This window comes from Wyeomyia smithii, chromosome 1 (genome assembly GCF_029784165.1).
Source record: "Wyeomyia smithii strain HCP4-BCI-WySm-NY-G18 chromosome 1, ASM2978416v1, whole genome shotgun sequence".
In the NCBI taxonomy this organism is placed as follows: Eukaryota; Metazoa; Arthropoda; class Insecta; order Diptera; family Culicidae; genus Wyeomyia; species Wyeomyia smithii.
Window position 1 is genome coordinate 150,401,141 of NC_073694.1, and position 8,211 is coordinate 150,409,351.

Consider the following 8,211-nt stretch of genomic DNA (forward strand, 5'->3'; position numbering starts at 1 on the left):
CAAAGAAATCACACAGATATCACCATTCGAAACAAATCGACCTATATTGCAGCCATTCAGGAGCCACTTCGGGTGCTGAAAAAAAACGCCTGCAAAACAGATGGAAACTGCTTAAGAGCCAGTTCGCGAGAGGCGCAACCGCATGTTGTTTTGATGTTCTCCGATTGGGCTGAAATTTCCAGCGTTTGTTTGCCTATTCAAAGTAGGACGTTTTGCAAAATTTCAATTTTTTTCATTGAGGTTAAGCGGGGTAAAACGGCCCTTGAAAATGCTATGTCCAAAAACGTCCAAATATTGAAAAGTGTAATAACTCCTGCTAGACTTGATGAATTTTTCTAAAAATTTGTGGTATTATTCTACACTAAGAGTACTTCAAAACGCATGGTCACAATATATGGCAAAGATCTAACATAACGAAAAAAACGCATTTTTCTTTTAAAAATTGTCAATTTTCAGGGTCATCCTACTCTTTTCAACATCGCTAGAAAAAATATCTGAATATGGCGTTTTGTAGAGCAACTCAAGAGCCTTAATGTCATGTATAAGCCAAGTGTGCCAAATGGGGTAAAACGGCCCTAGAAGGTTTTTTTTTCAAAAAACCGTCAAAACCACTAAAATCACTAAAGTTTCTGCTAGGCTTAAAAGATTTTACTAGAAATTTGGATTATCACTGTACCTTATCAAAACTATCTTCTTTACCAGAAGATACGCAATTTGGGGTAAAACGTACCTTGAAGATTTTTTTTTTTGAAAAATGCCGTCAAAATCACCAATACTGCAAGAATAGATTTACTGAAAATTTAGATTATCACTCTAGTTAGATACGAACTTAAGGACAAGATGACAAAAGTGACAAATAGATTTACATAACGAAAAAAAAACTTAGAGTAATAATCTAAACTTTCAGTAAATGTATCAAGTCTAACCCGATTTCTTGCAGTGGTGATTTTGACGGCATTTTTGGAAAAAAAAATCTTCAAGGAACGTTTTACCCCAAATTGCATATTTTCTGGGGATGTAGGTAGCTCTGGTAAGGTACATTGATGATCCAAATTTCAGTAAAATCTATTAAGTCTAGAAGGAACTAAAGTGATTTTCGTGATTTTGACGGTTATTTGAAAAAAACCTTCTAGGGCCGTTTTACCCCATTTGGCACACTTGGCTTGTACATCACATTGAAGCTCTTGAGTTGCTCTACAAAACGCCATATTCAGATATTTTTTCTAGCGATGTTGAAAAGAGTAGGATGACCCTGAAAATTGACAATTTTTAAAAGAAAAATGCATTTTTTTCGTCATGTTACCACTTTGCCATATATTGTGACCATGCGTTTTGAAGTACTCTTAGTGTAGAATAATACCACAAATTTTTAGAAAAATCCATCTGGTCTAGCAGGAGTTATTGCACTTTTTAGTATTTGGACGTTTTTGGACATATCATTTTCAAGGGCCGTTTTACCCCACTTAGCCTCAATGAAAAAAATTGAAATTTTGCAAAACGTCCTACCTTGAATAGATATACAAACGCTGAAAATTTCAACCCAATCGGAGAACATCAAAACAACGTCCTTCAGAAAGGCGGTTGCACCTCTCACGAACTGGCTCTTAAAATAGGTTCGGGGTGATTGGAATAGTGTCCCTCGATAGGTAACTTTAATTGATTATTGTTAAAGTTTGCTAACTTAGTTTTACAATCTAAAAACAAGTTCTGACAGAGAAAAAGATAGAGAACAGATTGATATACACTAAGGTCGCTTTTTACGCAGGTTCCTTTTAACGCGGCTTTTTTACGCGGATTTCGGAATTTACGCGGTTTTTTTTACGCGGATTCCGGAATTTACGCGGTATTTATTTTTTGCGCGGATTTCGGTTTCCCTTCACTCTGAATGCAGAATTAACGCTGTTTTTTTTTACGCGGATTCCGGAATTTACGCGGTTTTTTTCACGCTGATTCCAGAAATTACGTGGTTTTTTTACGCGGATTCCGGAATTTACACGGTTTTTTTACGCGGTTTTTTTACGCGGCATGTATCCCCCGCGTAAAAAGGGACTTTAGTGTACTTCTGTTTGAATTTCACCCAACACATTTCGAGTTTTTCGTCTCAATACACAGGCGGTTCCTGAAGCTGCTTAGAATATGTTCCCTACCCTATATTCGAAAATATTTTTGAGTCAACACGGTTTGTTTGATCGGTACCATGTCTTGGGCAAAGATGTAGGTAATAAATAATAATTTTTTTTTCTTCTAGAAAAACTATAACGAGTGACAACTTAAAATTTGGATTTTTTTTCTACAGCTGTCAAAAAAGGACGGAAAGAAAAACTAATTCATCTCTCATGAAGAAACATTCATTGTGAACTAACGAAATATATTGAACATTTGAGAAAGGTCCGTTACCGGCCTCTCGACGAAGTTTTCTTATGATGCCAAAACAAAAGCGTTGTACGGCCTTCAAGTCCGCTTTTCGAATGCATCTTTTGATTCTACCGATCAACTGTTGGCAATTCGTTGATCTCCAGGTACTTTTGCACCGAATGAACTCAAAACCCCAAAGAAATCTTCGATTGGGCGACACTGAGGTGGATTTGTTGGGCTGCGTATTTGGGGTACAAATGGAGTCAAGTGGCTGTTCAGAAACGTTTGTGTTTTTTTGACGTGCTGTGATGATACCTAACCAAAACACATACTTTTTATCTTTATGGTGTTTGGAAAGAAATGGAATCATAATATTGTTCAAACATACGTTCTGGTATATATTTTGATTGATAGTCAAACCACTAGGCTAGAACCATGATTTGACAAAAAAGAGAAAGTCCTTTTCTGTTTACTACTTTGGCTAGTCTTCCACGGGTCTCCTACGAAAGGCAGAAAATCGAAAGGCAGAATCACGAAAGGCAGAATCACGAAAGGCAGAATTTTGAAAGGCAGAATATTTCATAAGGCAGTATAACGAATGGCAGAACCACAAAGAGCACGAATGGCAGAATCAAAAAATGGTCTATTTTCTTTTTAACAACACACACTCGCGGCCTTTGGCCGACTCTATTGTCCAAGTGTATGCTGTCCTTACTCGCTACCGCTCGTTCGGACTTAACTAAGGGAAAGAAAACCTGTTTGAATAATCCTAGAAAACCAATAGATCAGTTGTTTGTATGCGAGAGGCCGCCGCTTCCGACGGCGGGTCGGCGGCCGGCACGGACCGCGGAAACCACGGCGGCTTTGTGCCGCCTCGGTTCCTTGCCCTCGATTATGCGTCTTCGCCGCATGAATTGTTTTATGTTAATTATAACCAACAAGCCGTTGAGACTAGTATAAGTTATACCTAACATCGAAAAATTACTCTCCGCGATGCCGTGAGAGTCTTAAGGACCTGAGCCAAACCAGTTTGCACGTTTCGGTTCTAACAATTAGGCTTGATTTGTACCTCCCATCAAAACTGGTCATTGCTGTGTGACCAGTTATTATGTCTGGTTACCAAATAATATTAAATAATAAATGTAGAGTAGAAGCTTTGATACCATGACCAGGATTCGTACCAATTTGCCATCACGCACTTGGCTATCGTGAGTCAGGTTCTGCTATCAGCGATTCTGCCTTTCGTGCCCTTCGAAATTCTGCCTTTTGAAATATTCTGCCTTGTGTGTACGGTCATAGAGTTCTGCCTTTCATGATTCTGCCTTTCGTGCTTCTGCCTTTCGTGATTCTGCCTTCTGTGGCGAACCCTCTTCCACTACCTTCCTGGCGGATTATAGTTGAGGTTCACAGGAAGGCAAACATAATAGAAACCGGAATATTTTCGCTTTTAAAATGGTTTACCGAAAACTTTTTGCCAAAATTATTGTGCAGTTCATAGCGAACTGTACAATGCACTTGCGGAATGCTCGTTGTTTGAACGCCATTTTGAACCGAACTGAGGATGCATGAACAGAACGGTCTTCAACGCATTCAACTTCAACCCAACATTTTCTGCTTCACGTTTCAGCTTGGTGTACTGTTCAGCATCCGCCTAGAATGTCCTTCCGACAAGATCATCGTCGTCAGCCAAGTAGAATCATTGGCTGAATTTATTGAAGATCGTGCCCCGCATATTAAAGGCCACACGTTTCATAACACTTTCAAGCGTTGAACAGGAGGCAGGAAAGACCGTCGGTTTATCGAAGTTCCTTGCGTGTTTCAAACGGGCTTGATACCGCACCTGAAATCCTCACACAGCACTGTACACCATCTATCGGGGTTCTAATCAGTCTTGTTAGTTTTGGAGAAAAGTCATTTTCGCCCATAATTTTCCAGAGCGGCCTAAAACCCGGTTACTTTTGGTGGATTACTTTTGGTTTTTGGTAACTTTTGGTAGATCTGCCGCTGTGTAAAGATTTGGTCCGATGTCAAAGCCCATCCACAAAATCCGCTTGATAACTTCCCAAAAACCTCCGTGCTAGCGTCGAGAGTCGACGAAAAGTGATCTGGGAGAGCACTTTGTAGGCTGCGCTGAGAATCGTGATCGGTCCGTAGTTCTCACAGTCGAACTTGTCGCCGTTCTTGTGTATTGGGCATATAACTCCCTCCTTCCACTCCTACGGTAGCTGTTTTGTATCCCAGATATTGACTACCAGCTGTTGCAGGCAGGAAGCCTAAGCTTGATAAGCTCTGCTGCGATGCCATCCTTTCCAGCTGATTCGTTGTTCTTGAGCTGTTGGATAGCATCCTTTTCTTTACTTATTGTTGGAGGCGGTATGTCTCCTTGATTCGCTGTGCTGACGAAGTGGTTCCTTCTACGACCGTCTAGGTCCTCTGCCTCTGTCTCATTCAGGCGTTCATTTTAGTGCTGCTTTCACCTGTCGATCATCTCACATTCATCCGTCAAAATTCTTTCATCTTTATCCCGACACATTTTAGCTCGCGGCACAAAGCCTACGCGAGATGCGTTTAGTTTCTTGTAGAACCTACGTGCTTCTTGAGAACGCTACAGCTGCACCATTTCCTCACACTCCAGTTCTTCCAGGCGGCGCTTTTTGCTCCGGAAAAGATGGGTTTATTATCTTCATTTCTGTTTGTATTGACTCACGTTATGACGAGTCCTTTGCTGCAGCATCAATGCCCGAGCTGCATTCTTCAGAATGGTTTGACGTTTTTCGTCGAACCAGCCGTTACCTTGATTCTCTCCACGAAACCAGCAGCACTATTCGCTTTGACAGTAATGTAGCAGGCCTCTTGAGGGGCTTTGGTAAGCTCTCCCTCATCTGGCAATGCTGCCTCAAGGCTTTGCGCTTACTCAGTAGCTACTTCGGGGAGTTTAAGTTGCTGCTGATCACACCGTGACGGGCGACGACAGTGGATATGGTTGACAGTTTTTGGCACATTCTGAGATAGTGGTCAGAATCAACATTTGCGCCACCCTAGGCTCGGACGTCGATAATATCCTAGAAATGCCTTCTGTCAATCAAAACTGATTGATTTGTGTTTTAGTCTGCTGTGGTGATCTCCAGGTCGGTACACCTGGAAGGCTCTGCTGCAAGTAGGTACTACGTATGGCCTTGTTCTTGGAGGCGGCTAAATCAATATGTCGAATGCTGTTTCCGTTCGTGAGCCAGTGTGCGCTGAACTTTCCAATAACCGGTCTGAATTTCTCCTCCTGGCCAACCTGGGCGTTGAGATCTCCAATAAAGATTTTGACGTCCTGCTTTGGGTAGCTATCGTATACACGCTCCAGCTGCGCGTGAAAGGCGTCCTTATCGTCATCGTTACTTCCTAGCACGTTAATGATGATAACCCTTGCGGACCTCCAATAAAACGAAAAGAATGCGGGTAAATTATTGCAGTTCCATGATCTGAGTTTCAAATTGTTAGTTCGTTTTCGTTGCCCAATAATATATTCTTATAATAATAATAATAATCCTTCTTTCATAGCACTTTCATCATTCAAAATCCAAGTTTTGTCCTAGAGCTCAAACTGGAAAACATGAGAGATGGTAAATAGGTTTTCAACCATTCCTGATAGTTTTAGTTTTAGCAAAGATAACTTTTCCAAAGACTTGACTTAGTTTTGTCCTAAGCAAACGTAAAAGCGACGAATCCGATGAGCAATTACTCGGCCGCCTTTTGATGCATTTTTGCATTCTCTAAAAGCAGCAAAATTCACAGGAATGGTTAAAAAGCTGTAAAACCTACCTGTCGCCCAGTGTCATTGAATTTTTTTAACACCGATGAGTCAGACTAGACCAAGTGACATCTTCATCAATTCGAGGATAACAAACTAGGTTAACTATTCTGTAAACTTTAAAGTTTTCAATATTTTTGCGCATTTTTTAATATAAGTTAAAGTTACTCTTTAACTGAGCAGCTCGACAAAAAATACTATTTGGGAGGACTATTGTGATTACAAACATTTTCAGAGCCAAAAGTTTTTTTGATCAGTGTGACGTCTCTGGTAAAGTTTTAGATAGTGATTTTATCTTTCCGATAAAAAAACACTTAAAAATTATTTTTTTTAATGTAAGGGAAACATTGAAATTAATATGAAAAAGCTTATTTTCCAAAAAATCTTATTTTTTTTGTATAAAAATTACAAAAAAAAAATTACCGGAACAATGGAGATATAAAAAAAAACGTTATATTTTTTCAAAAAAAAAATTTTTTTTTTCACAGCGTGTTTATTTTTGGAAGGACAATATTATTATCTACAAAGACAGTATATCAATCGAACAAACTGTTTCGATTGTAGTAAAATATTATATTTACCCACAGAGTGCCCTACTGGAGATTAAAAATATTTTTTCAGCTAAATCGGTTTGTTTGACTGGCATAACTAGTGTCTGTGGTAAAGTTGTAGAAAAAAATTTATCCTAAAAAAATATGCCCTGTGAGTTTCTGCGACACCAAAACTGAACAAAATGCATTTGGGGCCATTCCTAAACTACGTGGTCATATTTTGATCCCTTTTATACCTACCTACAATACGCTATTCTGTTTAGTATATTTAGAATGATTTTCAATACAATTTGTTGCTGAGTATAAAAATAAATATAATTTGTTTGAACAGTTTGATCATCTACGATAAATTTTTCGCTTATAGTTATGGTAAATTGTCTACTCATCTAGGAATCATCTAGGAAAATATTTAGTTAATAATAAGGCCGCTACAAATGTTATTTTCATTTTATGTCACCCCCCCCCCCCCTTCAAAAATCTTGAATATTGGAAGGGGAAGGAAAAAAAAGCTCAAACCGTTTTGTTAATTTTATTGGTTTTCCGACAGCATAAATGCTTTATTTAGCAACAAACAAGTCCAGTGACAGCGAGAGTGTCGTCAACAGGCAAGCGAAATAAATAATAATAATAATAAAGTGTTATTTTATAACATTTATTTGAGTGCAAGTTACAAACGTCATAACTTGCACACAAACTTTGATCAAAGATATTTCTTTTTTTTCGTCTTATTTATTTTTTGCCACCCCCCTTTGCTAACTTTGATAACCTTGGACATAAAAAGAATTCGAAATTTGTATCAGCCTAAGTGAAACCTTACTTTCAGTGATTTCAGGTATCGGATTTGTAATTTTGTTTTCTTTTTTAATAAATTACAAAGTTTTTGAATGTCGAACAAAATATAAACATCTTACTTTCTTCCTTCTGTTCACGAGCATCTAGGTCTTATATATTGTTTTCAAGACCAAGACGTTGATATTTTCTACCGGTCGTTGAGTATTGGAATATACTACCAGAAAAAATGTCACAAATCCCGGCGCATTCCAAAATAAAATTATTATTCTATAGAAGTAAATGCCATATAAGTCAAAGCCTGTTTGAAACCGAACAAATATTTTCATCGTTCGTATAAATTTGAAATATGTTTCAAAAATTTGATTACAGCTGATTGCTAACATATCGCAAACTTTCCGTGACTTTTATGAATTATCGTGTCAAATAAATTTATTATTTGAAAAATTGCGAAAGCTTCATTCTTGACTTGGTGGCAATAATAAATTATAAGTAAGAAAATAGACCACGTGGTCTTTTCGTTAACCCCCCACCCCCCAGCGTGATTTTTCGTGGTCTTTTGACAAATTCCCCCTCCCCGTCCCCCTACATATGACTACGTGGTTTAGGAACGGCCCTTTTGAAACAAACCAAAAATTATTTTCCTTGCAACAAACAAATAGTTTTCTTTTTTCTCAATAAAATTATTTGTAATCATCCTCGTTCTTTTCTTTCTAG